This window comes from Micropterus dolomieu, linkage group LG18, assembly GCF_021292245.1.
Source record: "Micropterus dolomieu isolate WLL.071019.BEF.003 ecotype Adirondacks linkage group LG18, ASM2129224v1, whole genome shotgun sequence".
NCBI lineage: Eukaryota > Metazoa > Chordata > Actinopteri > Centrarchiformes > Centrarchidae > Micropterus > Micropterus dolomieu.
Window position 1 is genome coordinate 35,872,950 of NC_060167.1, and position 14,096 is coordinate 35,887,045.

At 38.5% G+C, this 14,096-nt stretch overlaps 1 pseudogene; it reads left to right on the forward strand.

Annotated features, from left to right (window-relative positions):
* The window catches only part of LOC123987107, a 185,103-nt pseudogene that overhangs the window by 6,788 nt on the left and 164,219 nt on the right, over positions 1–14,096 (forward strand).

Sequence of the window (14,096 nt, forward strand, 5' to 3'; positions counted from 1 at the left end):
TCACCTCTTAAAGGTCCTTTTCAGATACTTTGCTCTGCACACTGATCAAACAGGGTTATCACCGCATATTTTGGCTGAATCTCAATGAATGCTACTTCTAATGAGTGTAATAAAATATTAACGACTCTAAACGTTCAGAAAATATATACTTCGAATCATGTATCGCTATTGATGAACCCCACAAAGGATATTATAGCGTTAAAAGCAGTATTTGGAGGTGCATGCAAAACTCGGCATAACACCGGATATTCCCATTATTATGAGACATGGCTGGTGCGACTGGTTTTGTTTCTGGTTTGGAACCCATTCGTCTTGCTTATTACAGCCATGTGTAACGTCAACTTCTGATGTAACTACGCTTGTCGTAGCCTGGTTTATTTGCTCCAAACCTGCTGATGGAAGCACACATATTTAGCTATTTTTTTTTCTTTTTTGCGATGCTTAAAATTCGCATGACAATTAGATGGAAACATGTTCAGTAGCAAGTGTCCCAGTTAGAGTGAGGTGAAGTGCTCGAGCACAAGGTAGGCTATAGCGGTGAATTCACGCGGTGATGGTCGCCTCACGCACAGACATTGGAAAAGAGACTGATCCTCGCTGTTTGTGAGTTTCCAGAATCTATTACTGTTTACTAAATAGGACATCAACAGGAGGGAATTTGCAGAGCAGAGCATCCCAGCAAAAAGGCTACAACTGTGAAGCGCACAAAGGCCGTTGCCATGGTTACTTCAACACGTTCTTTTCTCAGTGCGTCATTACTGACGCTTTCAGACAGCGTGACAAAGCCTTCAGCGTCCATATGAAACGCCAACGTTTGCTGCCTCGCAGCAACACAAAGGTGGCTGTGATTTTAAGAACATTCCTAAAGTCAACATCTTCCCCAGTACTAACCAGTGTGCAGCTATCCACTTCACTGTGGCATCTGATCGCTTGTCTTGCTTTTGTTTATCTACTTCTCCCACACGCTGCATCCAGCGTAGTCTGCCGAAGCCTCCCTCCACCGCTTGTTTGGGTGGGTGACTTATTGGCTGATCAACACCCCCCCTGTGACCCATGGTTTGACTGCATGTGTATTCAGAACCGGTGAGCAATAGCCTTTCATAATAATAATAATAATTATAATAATAATAAAAACTACATTAACGTGCAATAAAACAATTGTCAGCGTTAATTAATTAATGCGCCCAGCCCTACTTATTATTGAATATTTTATTTAGTTAATTCATCAGTCATCAATTTAGAAAACGTTTCATGCAAGATTTAATATCTGTGTTACTTCTTAATCTAGACTGGCCCCTACTTGCAGAAAAATGATTGATTATAAGATATATGACTAATGTTGTGAACAAATTAATTTAAAGCTACATTAGTGCCTTTTTAGCCACGCTGAGGCAGCAAAACAACATCTGAACAGTTGTATTTAGACTGAACATGTGACAAAATTACTTGTTGGTGATGAGTATATGTCCAATATTCACTCTTATTGTGGCTCTTTCTTGGTGTCCAACAACTCCTGAGAAAAAAATCTGGTTCTTCAGCTGCTAAATGTTCCACTATGTTCACCAGCAGTCACTAACTTTCTCTGTCCGCTTTTTGGTGGGGAGCAGGTAGTGTAGAGTGGATGAGTCATCTTACTCTGTGGGTTTGTCTCTATGAAGGACAACTTTTATATTACACAGACACATTTGATTTATAATAGGCTTTGGGGCTGTTAAAGCAGTAGTGCCCCTAAATGTCTCTCACCCAGATTACATTCAATGATGACACTTTCGAATATGCAGTGTGAATGATAATTGGAATGTGTACATAAAAAAGAACTCCTGAAGATCTCCTGCATGAAAGTCAGACGCACTTTATGCCAATCCCACATTATGTTAAGTGACTGTGCTGATACTAAATTAAGCTAACTTATGTCAGGTTAAAAAAAGATGAAAATATTAAAGTAATATATCAGTAAGATGCTAAAGATAAAATCAATAATTTTTAAGAATTAGCTATGTTGCTCTATGTGTTATTGTGTTATGTATGTTGTATCATGGTGCTTACACAGTAACTTATGTGCCTGAACTGTAGCTTCAAAAGTAACTTAACTAACTGTTACACTGCAACTCTGCACAACCCTGCTGATACACAGGATATTTATTTTTGGAAATAATGTGTGACTTAAAATGTAATATATCACAATATTTGTAATTAAAAACAGAATGGTAAAGCCTAAAACAATTGCTCAATCTTTTGAATTTAGTGTTATGTCTTTTTTTATTTCCAAAATTCTAAACAAAATTAGATCATACCAATATAAAATAATATACTGTAAGTATATGAAAACATTTTTAAAATTCAGCGAGTTGTAATGATTTAAATTGTGGAGTCATTATGTGGATTGGGAGGCAAAGCTTCCCCGTACAATATAACCAATCTGCGTGAATATATCTATTGAATTTAGAGATGTTTACAATAGTATAATGATGTAAAAAATGCTGAAAATATTTGTCAAAAATCATGTCTGAGTTATGACTCAGTGAAGGAGCACAATGTTTGACATAAATTACAGCAATCACACACTAAGGGTTAAGTGTCACAGCCAGTGCCGCTAAAACTTCAACTGCTGGCTGTTTCGGTAAATGGCCCAAATCAGCGCACAAACTACAATAACTAACTTCCTGTTGTTTTTACAACACAGTGGAGGTAGGAGACATTTTTGTCAGTGAAACTTTTGAAATGAAAAATATTTGTATACTTTTTTTATTTATTTTTTTTTTTTTCAATGAAGATGAAGACATGTAATTTCAATAATGTTCAACAAGGTAACTGAATTGAGTGAGTACGAAGTTGAGTGTCACCTCAACATTGTGGTGCTGTGAAGACATTTGAGAGCTGCATTGCGGCTGTGATGGCTGCACAGTGTGGTAGGTGGTCTGATGCTAAAAAATGACATTGATGGTGCTTTCAGAGTGAAATGCCAGGTAGGTCAGTGGGCACAGGGAGCCAGGACTTCTCAGTGGGAGAATGTCAATCACAGCAGGGGAGGGTTCTGATTGGATACCCAACTTCCCTCATATCATGTCCTGAAGGTCTCAAGCACAAGACCACATTACAAGCAAAAACCTTTGTTACCCACTGTAAATGAGATTACCTTCTGACAGAATTTAAGCTTCAAAGGCAAAGCAGATTCTCTGCTATCGGAGTAAAAGTACAGCACCAAACGAAACCCTTCATAGTTTTCAGAAGAAAGACAGCAGTCCTCAGTGAATGCATTCCTGATTATTTTGGTAAAAGCATCATGTTCACTATAGTGGTTCAGTGGCCCTCAAATTTCATAGATGTGGGGAGTCGCCTTATCAGAGTGGATCCCCTGCTAACAAGCAACCCCTAATTAGTCCCTCAATGCGCATGTTCACCCAAAGAGAAGAATGCAAAGCAACTCGATGGTAAATCATACAAAAAAAAAATCTATCCAGAAAAACTGAATTTGAGCCTCATCAGTCTAGGGATTATTTTCAGGGTAAACTCTTTAATACCATTTACTTGTGTAATGTTTAGAGATTTAATCATTTAATATATTCCTCTGGTGTCATTCTACATGAAAAACCAGCTTGATCATCAACATACTATTATAATAACGTATTATTTCAAATTTCACCATATATACCCACTCACCAGGCCGGTTTCAGCATACTGTGGAACACACACATCATGTAAGACGTGCCATTACTCGTGAATAAAAGCAACATTGCAACATCCAAAAGGGATGATGTGATTAAGCATTAAAAAGAAAAACAGACTTGGCAGCAAATCCCTCAGGAAATGTCTGCAGTTCCCTGCAGATGTACTGTACGTACCAGCCAGCAGTCTGAGGCACACAGGAACACACGCTCACATCTATATTTATAACAGCAATATGGCACCAATAAACAGCTACATGATGCTTACATTGAGCAAAACATTGATGACTGAAATATATATAAATTGATATTTTTGTATCTGGCTTTACCAGTAATCACCTGACAATGTAATAAACAGGCAGAGAAATACTGTATGCCCAACATAGTACAAACACATATATTTTTGTAGGCCATCCTGTCGGCTCAGATTTACAAGGATGATTTTCAATGGAAGTTCTGTATTGGGTTTTGAATAAATAAACAAATGCTTTATTGTGAATTGCTACACGTGATATCAAACATTTTAATTCAGCAAGATCATATTTAGAAATCAGTGCAGCTTGACCTTGTTGAATCATGTAGTTGAAGTGTCAGTTAACCCAAATACAAAAACTCAACCCCGATTGAGCTTTAAGATTTGAGATTTTTGCCAGCATCCTCATATACTGGAGTCTAGCGGGATCTAATTTAAGATGTAAAAGATCCCAGTTAATCCACCAGCATTCCTGTGAACAGTTCACTCAGTATCACATTCTTTACACTGCTTAGCTAGCAGCTAGCTGCTGCTCCACTAGCTTCTGTAGCGCAACACAATTTCTCTTTTTTTACTGAAGAAGTTGAACATGCTCCTTAAGTTTACTGTGAATCTGTTTAAGACGAATGAGTACACTTGCTATTAGAATTCAAACTACTGTGATTTTAACAATTTAATTAACAACGAATATTTCTCTTAGGCCTACTATATGTGATATATTCTGATTTATTTATTATTATTTACCTCTTTCTATTCTTTTGGGGTATTTTTTTTTAAAGCAAGAAGGTGTGTTGTTGTTACAGCCATGTCTGGTCTAAGGATACTGACAAGTCTATTCTCATAGTTTGTCACTTAACTGTGCAGTCTGTCAAGCTACTGACATTTAGCCAGTGACAGTCTTGGGCTTGTGGGAAGTGGTGTTAGGCTGCTAAAAACAGATAAATTGAATGAATAACTATATTAAATTGTTTTTAAGTTTAAGTTTTTAAGTTTTAAGTTTTCCTTCCCTAGACAAAGGACCGCATGACAAACTGTTGAGCAAGGCTATGTTGTTCAACAGTATGTCATATATGGATTTTGGATGGAACCTGAAAGTTCTGGTTTCACTTTGACTCTATATTGGGTCTATTTCTTCAGAAGTTAAAAATTGTAATCCCTGTAGCATGAAAGCATTTGCGTGGGGAACCCATATGGCTTTTACGCTTCTGTGTTTTAGCTCTATAAACCGTCACTCTTTTTTAGCGAGGGAGGGCTCCAGTACTGAGGCCCTGGCATGAACATGAACATACGATATGTCGACACGAACAGACCAGCATGAACATGTGAGGATGCACACTGTGCTGCTCCCTGCAGTCGCTCTGACTTGCTCCTTGTCACCCTGACAGCTACAAGCCCTCTAGAGAGGAGCTTTTCAATCTGTCATTTACTGCTCCACAGCTCTCTATTGAACACTATGTTTGTTATCAAAGTCAATTCTCACTAATGTGTCAAGTTGTTAGAAGGAAATTGAGTCGTAATCCTGGCAATGATTTAATGAATGAATTGTGTGTATGATTCATTCCCCTTGCTGCAGCTACAAAATGAGGAAATATGAAATCCTTTTTTGTGTCAACTTTTATTTTATTGACCAGGGAGTGAGTTTTTGCAACTTAACTCATGCCTTTCCAGTTTTTCTATTTTTTTTTGTAGGTTAATCTGACTTGAAAGATTTCAATGCCACAAATAAACAGAAACACATTAAAAGTGTGGCCACAATACTCTAATTACACACAGGACTGACTGATTGTGTGTTTTTTTATTTACTCGGAGGAAAGGAAATTAAGTTATTGTTGGAGGCTGGTGGAAGACAAACACCTGTAGGCGAGGAGGGCTGTATAGCTTTCAATGGGAGCTTCTTTTTAGTCACAAAGCTGTTGGCTGCCATCCTTAAACATTGTCCTGTTTGTGAACTTGGAACCTTGGAATAAGTTAATCTTAAATGTAAAACCACTTTTATAAAACAGGGGGCTGTTAGAAGGAAATAAGGGATGTGTTGGAGGCAAAGCACCCTGGTGATAACAGATGGGGACACCTTGGTGTGCATTGTCATTCTGATTGAAACGTGTGAGGTATTGTAGTTACGATCACTATTATGTATACCTAAATAACTGATTTAGAATGATAGTTAAATGTTAACTGAACTATGTTCAAGGCATCCTAATATACATGATCTTAATAAAGACCTGCCAGCCAGAGATGTAAACATTTTCCAGGAACAGCTACGATCACTCTTAGAACTGCGTTTTATTGGATTTCAAAGGAAACAATGACTTTAACAGGGAACAGGGTTTTATTTTCTATTGGTACTACAGAAAATTAACTCTTAAAGTTACTTGTTGAAATCCAGGAACATATTAACATCTCTACACTGCCAGACACGCGAGCAGTCAGACAACAAACCCCCAAGAGAAAACAATGGCGAATTGTAAAATGACCACTTATTGCTCGTGATGTTTGCCCATTCGAACTTCATTGTTGCAATGTAATTGTGTTCCCAGATCTCAGCTACTTCAGTGAAAACAATGTTATCATAACTTATAGGAATGATAACTAAAACTAAGAAGTTAATCAGAATCTGCTTTATTGGCCATTTATGTGGACACATACAAGGAGTGTGACTCTGGTTTTACGTTGCTTTCAGTGTACTTGCGTAGCTCCAAAAACAATTGACAGGAAACACAGACAGATAAATGTCTATATGAACACTGAAACATTATACAAGAAAGAAAAAAGTGGACTTTAGTACATTATTGGAGATTCATTACATGTGTGAGCCACAGGTGTCCTGTGCCATCTGCTCACCTCAGAGGTAATACCCATGCTTTAGTATAATGCTGCATCCATGCAATGTCAGCAGAATGGGAAGAACAAAAATTTAACGCACTTTATTCTGACCCTGGAATGTTCATGCATCCTTCCAAGTTAGTCAGCCCCACTGCCGCACCAGATAAAAAGCCTAATTTGGCTTCTTTTGTTGTGTTACATATTTGTTGCTGTTCATTACCAAGTGAAATTAGCTGAATCTATTGTATTAGGGTTAATACTGGATTTCATTTGTAAATGTAAATGCTCTGTATTTGTATAGCGCCTTTCTAGTCTTTTCGACCACTCAAAGCGCTTTTACACTACATCTGCATTCACCAGTCATACACATTCATACACTGAGCCTAAGTGCTCAAATGGAAACTAACATTCACACTCATTCATACACACATACATTTGGATGTAACTGACAGCAGTGATGCATTTGTAGCCATTTTGCCAACAATTTGTTGACATGTCTGTAGCTCTTTTCACCAAATGGGAGATATTTTTGGTATAAGAAAGTCCCGATATCTCTGACATGGAATCACACGTCAGAAGCTGACATGAACAGGTTTTCCCGCTCGGCTGCTCGTAATTACAGTTTAAATGATATGATGTGAACTACACTGGAAACTGCATTACTTGTGTAGTTGAATGTGCTAACATGTTAGCCAACAATCACATGCGCTGTGTCCCAATTTACATACACTACATACAAACTGCATGCAACATATACTATACACTAATCGTTATAGTGTGCTGTTTTTTTGCTTTACGCAAATAAGAAACCAACATACTGGTCTTTTATCCTAACAGGAAATCGTACAATATGTGTGCTGTTGGATGTCAAGGTTTGACTTCTTTGTGACTTCAGTAGTGTTTTCATGTTTAAGTTAATCAGTGGGCCAATCTCAACCAAGCCTGATGTATTACAATTACTGAACTGCAACTGCAGATTACATATGACTGTATCCAAAGTAATTCTCAGCATTAAAGACAGAAAAACTTGCTCTTTCAACTGTCTCTTTCAATCTCTAACAGTCTCTTTCTTTTTGTTGCAGAAACCTGTTAGACATGGACACCTTTTCTAAGTCAGATCCAGGTAACGGCTACCATTTTCTCATTTGTGTTTGTAATTTCAGCTCTGAAGTTATTTGTCCACCTCAATTCCGTTTACACTGCACAACACATTTCTCAACCTGAAATGCGTTCAATTTCATGCAGCGATTATTAAATCACTACTTTATGCACCTTATCAGCGCACAGCAAGCATCAGTGAGCAGTAACGCAGTGACTGTCTCCCAGAGTGTTTACATACACAATACAACAGCCCACTGAATGGAAATCTACGTCCCAGCGGTCAACTGGCAGACTAGTAGGGTAAACAATCACTGGAGGATGACTGACAATTAATGATTGCTGGCCACACACATACACACTTATGCACAGAGACAGAGTAGGAGATACATTATGAGCAGAGGTTATTGTGGTTAGTGCTACACTTTGAGCTATTTGGAAGAAGAGACCAGGGAGAGCTAGAGAGAGAAAGAGAATTACAGAGAATGTGATTCAGAGAAAAAAAGCACAACTGGCAAATGACAAAGGACGACAGAAACTAAATAACATGGCTGTCAAGAAAGGTTTCTGCTTGATTGGTGAGATTGAGACATAGAGAGACAGAGATTTACATCTTCCTCTGCTAAGATAAATACCGTACTTTACTTTGGGTTGACAGAATGTTTTTTTATTATCCTATCATGGTCGTCATCCATCATGATGCATGCTATTGCACAACAAGGGGTTTCTCAATATTTGTTGTGTGGTTATGTTAGCTATATCTTAAGGTTAAAAGAGCTTTGTCATCATGGTTACAATAGTAAACATATGCTTAAAGTTATGGAACAATTGATTGTAGTTATGCTCAAAACAACGTTGGCAGTTGGAAACCATCCACCCACCCTGACCTCTTCCCTGTGTGGACTTCTGTATCATAACATCACCTGACTTCCTCCTTTGTTCCTGTCATTCTCAAGTACAACAGTGTGACCGATATTGTCTGCATCCCTCCAGCCTTCTACAGCTCAGCTCCAGCTTCTGCTTGCTTTTCTTCTTTTTTTTTTGCTTCCTTTCTCTTTTTGTGAACATTTATAAAACCCTGCCATTGTGTTTGACTAAAACTTTAATTGAATTTTTAAAACCAATTCAGTCAATCAAACAGCTAAGAGTAAGCCTACATGCCCAACTTGAGTGTCTCTTTCCATGGCCCTGCCCAGAGCAACTCTGACCCACTCAGACTTTACACTGAGATGATATCATGCACATTAAATAGCTTTTCTAGGATCTGCGAAAGTCTTACAGATGTGGGTTTTTTAAGTTGCAACGCTGCAGTTGGCCATTGAGCCAGTCCTCTTGCAGATGAGTGCAAACGTAGTATGACCCATATCCCCAGAATTAGATGTCATTACGGTTAGCTACAAGACCTAATGCAGGCTACTTTGTGTTAACTGTTGGTCAGACTCAATCAATGACGTGTAACACTGTTTAAAAAAACATTGGTTTGTGAATGCTACAATTACAAACGCAGTTCAAAAAGTGACCGTTAAAAGTGTGTTTGTGTTATCAGTGTGTCCATGCATGCCTGTATGGTTGTTGTGTATGTGTAAGTGCTGTTGGGTGGTGTAGTCCACTGTGACCGTGTTTCTACATAGCACAAATGAAGAAATCTCAGTGTCAGTGCACACACAGTACTATCACCAAAAGAGAAGAAATTCTCTTTGAACATTAGTCGTCACTTTTGTGAGCTTATGCTGATTTTTGCTCGACACAACAAAAAGTCAAGTCAAAACAAATCGGGTGTGAAGCAGGAGCTCTCTAACTTTAAAACCCCTTTAGGTAGAGGTGCTCTGTGTATTATATGCTATTGCGTAACTGACAGATTTGCAGTTTGATAGCTTTATGTCACAAGAGCCGTCTTTCAGTACATAAAAAGCTATGACATGAGTTCCATTGCAATGGGTACTTTCAGTACCACTGGCACAATATACCCTGCACCACATGTGAAGTCTTATGCTACATTACCAGCTTTCTACATCAACCAAAATTGAAGTCAAAGCTGTTCTAATCTTTTTAGCAATGGTTTGATCCCTTTTAACATGAGTCAGATTTACTGTACTTTATATCACTGTAACACAAAAAGCACGCTGTAGTGTTATAATGTTTAAATTTTGCTTTTCCTACATTTTGGCCACGTATCACAAGTCAAATCAAGTCAAATTTTATTTATATAGCCCGATTTAATAAATCACAAATTGGCCTCAGGAGGCTTTATAAACTGTACAGCATAAACATGTATTCTCTATCCTTAGACCCTTTATTCTAATAAGGAAAAACTCCCCCACCAAAAAACCTTTGGCCAATTTAATCACAATGACCATGTCTGGTTTTTAATTGCATTATGAGATGGAAATTTATTTAAGGCATCTGCATTACAAATTTTTCTAAGACTTTTTTTGTGTGGCATTTTTGCCTTTATTGGGTAGTGGATAGTGAAGAGGAAGACAGGAAACAAGGAGAGAGAGAGTGATATGACATGCAACAAAAGTCCCCAGCTGGGATTGAGACAAGGATGTTTGATGGTTTATGCTGTAACCATTTGCTTACCAGGGCACTGCTTGCAATGTCAACATGCTGACATACAGGTATAATATTTATCATGTTCACCATCTTATTTTAGTGTGTTATTTGCTAATTAGCACTAAACAGAAAATGCAGCAGAGCCTGGTGGGAATGCCATTGTTTTGTTGGTATTAGAGGTATTGGACAAATTATAATATTGACCTGGTGATGGTGAGATATTTCACTAACAACCAAAAATGTCAGCCTGCTGGTGGCACTACAGGAAAAGTTGGGGGATCACCGAAAGAGGGACAAATTTCATTGCAATCCAGATATTTCGGTCTGGCCCAAAGTATTGGACCATCTGACATGGCCATCCTTAGAGCTGCTAGCAAAAACACCAACAAATTCTTCACATAATCACAGAGCCAGAATTATCCTCTAGGGAGCCTCGGGGAAAGAATCCGCTGCGGGCCCCTATTGACTCCCCTATTTTTGCCACTGTTTTACCACTATTTGTGCAATGTGTATGTATTAATTAGTCATTAATTTTTCTAATTGTTTAAGCACAGATGTATTTGGGAATATGCACCATGTAAATGCAATACATACCGAAACTTAAAGGGCTGCTTTACAAAAATGTAATAATGCAATAATGCAGGTGTGAGGCCCCTTGTATTTTGGTTTATATTTTGCTTTAGTGGTGGCTAAGTATTACCAAGCAAATGAGCAATTAATAAAATAACCACAAACTAATTGCCATACGTTGAATCTGAAGTTCAGTCAGCTTATCCAGCTTTGCATAGGCATTTTTAAATGTATGTCATTTGTAGTAAACTGGCTAAAACATGGTGCTCCATTTGCTATATTGGACAATTTTCTGTTGGTCAAGAGTTGGTGTCTATTTGTTTTGATTGGCCGGACACAACTGATTTAATTAACTGGGTGTGCATGTGAGACTTTCATTTGCAGCTTTTCAAATCAATTGAGATTTATTTGATGTAACATCTCACAAGATTTCACACTTGTGATGTTTTGTTATTTGTATACTTACAGGACCTTAATCTCACAGCCCCATAACCAACTCTCACAAGCACACTCCATCTTTGAGATAGAAGCCTAATTATCTAAAATCAGTCTGACTTTGATCGGGTTTGGACAGAATAGAGACAACACTTTCTCATCTTGTTTTCAGTAAGAATCAGTAATTTTGATTAAACTCTGAAAACCTCCAGTAAACTTTATGATTTTGTTGCTGATGCTCAATCATGATCAAAATTTCATACATACAACGTATGTGAAATTTCGTTCTCTGCTTTTAACCCATCCTTATCAGTATGGGGACCAACGCCAGATGTAAGTCAGTGCCTCGGTCAAAGGCACTGAAAACTGACAATTACAGTTAACAGTTGTTATTGATGGTGGGGGAAACCAGAGCACCCGCTGCCACAGTGAGCCGATAGCAACTGAAGCACTAGAAAGAAATGTATCTTCAGATTTTGGACAGAATATGCGTCTGCCTTTACTTACAGTTAGGTAGAGACATTAGGCTAAACACACACACACACTCTCTCTCTCTCTCTCCTGCACACAGTCAACCAGCAGGCCAGGGGTCGTCTATTGACACATCCCATAGATTAGCCTTTCTTCCTGGGCTGGGTGGAGGTGGAGAACCATGATGGAGGGTAATGATTGTGTCAGAGGGGTCCTGAACTTCAAACCCTTCCTCCCCACCAGGGCAAAGAGGGAAGCTGGACTCGCTGTGGCCATGATGCTCTTTCATGTCCTGGCCTAGACCCCTCTATCAGATCCAGGCGTCCGGCCACAACAGGACGGGGTCGATACGTGCTGATAATGTCACACAGCATTGACAGCCACTGATAAATGACTGAGCCTGTTCACCAGTTTGCCTGTAGACAACTGACAGCTAAATACATAGTAACATTCTGTATTGATTGATGGATTGATAACTGACTTACTGACTAACTAACTTAGAGGTTAAGGTCAGGGTCTCATCTGACTGGCAGCCAATGGACAACTAGATCTTCATTCATAATTTAGTACAATTCCCAGGCATGATACCCTGCATAAATGGGCTATTTATGAGTTTAAAAGTGGTTCCATTTGTTATAACAAAGAATACGACTTTAAGTTCATGATTAAGCATTGTAAAATGTAGAACCCATTAGCATCAAACGCATACTATACATCATCAGACAAACATGAAATAGTATTTAATGTTTAACATCATGTAATTAAATATAATGTGGTCCCATGAAATTTGTGCCACTAATAATACCTTAATGTAAAGTAAGTAAGCAATAAGTGCATCTTTCATTATCCAGGTGAAGAAATACATGCATTAGCTTAAAGTTAAAACTGCACTAATCAATATTTTAATAAGAGAACGATCAAATGACTGTGTGTAATGTTGAATGAAGTTGCTTGTAGTGATAAACCCACAAAGAATCACCCGACTCTGCAGTTCCTCTTAGATATATGAAGCATTTAGCGTCTTCAGCTCAGAGTTTTGGTGTAACTTTTCTGTTTGGTTTTTGTCTCAGCGCTCTCATTAATCTTGCTTCCAGCAGCAGCAGGCAGCTGTTTTCAGTGAAAAGGTTCTGATGATGAACTCACTGAATGCTACAATTTAGTGACTAGCTAGTGAACATACTGGAGCATTTAACAGCTAAAGAGCCGGAATATGCACTCAAGAGCTTTTTAAAAAACAAACAAACAACAGCTACAAGGACAGTCTGTATATTACTTCCTACATTCATCAGCCCACAGAATAATAGACTTTTTTATATTTCTCATTTTCCCTGATGGTCTGATTCACTCACTAGATTTGTTGCTAGTTGCTTTTTAAAAATAAAATTGCTGAAGGTCTGAAAAAGGTAGGCAGCGGACCAAACCACTGTGAGGCAAATGAAAGGGGCGGACATGATCTTTCAAAACTTAAAAACACACATTGGACTTGTAGTAGAGAACAAGAGCTGTTAACTGTTTGTGTACCAAATACGTTGACTAGACAAATGTCTGTGAAGATTCTCAGTCATCCAGAGCATAGTTATCCAAAGAAGGTTAAAGTCAAGGGCAACTGGACTTGGTTGGAGATACTTGAAGACGTTTCTTCCCTCATCCAAGAGTCTTCTTCAGTTCTGAAATGACTAGAAGGGAAACTCAGCTATTTAACCTCAGTGGGGTCGTTTGCCAAGATCATCGATACCGCTGATTTGTTAGTGCTTCTGGCTGTTGTAACGACAGTCGTTATGGTTGTTAGAACCACCGAAGGCCAAGTCTGAACGACCATCATTGGTATCTTGACTTGAGGCCAAGAGGTAATGCTTGTTAAATATCCTGGGAAGTGTTGGAAGGACAACATTGTAAGTAGGGGATAAGTGGTGGTGTGGACCCCCTCCTCTGCTCAGCGACAGCTTCTCAACCCGGGTGTAAATGGCTTCCTTGACACCTCTTTCAAACCATCCATCCTCTCTGAAGTGAAATGGAAATTCAGTCTGATTTCGGCCTTGCTCTCTGTGAGTTTGAATTCAAATCAGCTTAAATGGCAGCCTTTCATTGCAAGTCTATATTCATTCTCTTTATTGCAATAGAGATCATAACCAAATGTGAATGTTCTTCCAAAGAGCACTGTGTTGCAGGAACACAGATCAGATGAGCTCAACGCTGTGGTGGTTTTGTATTAAATACAGTCAAGA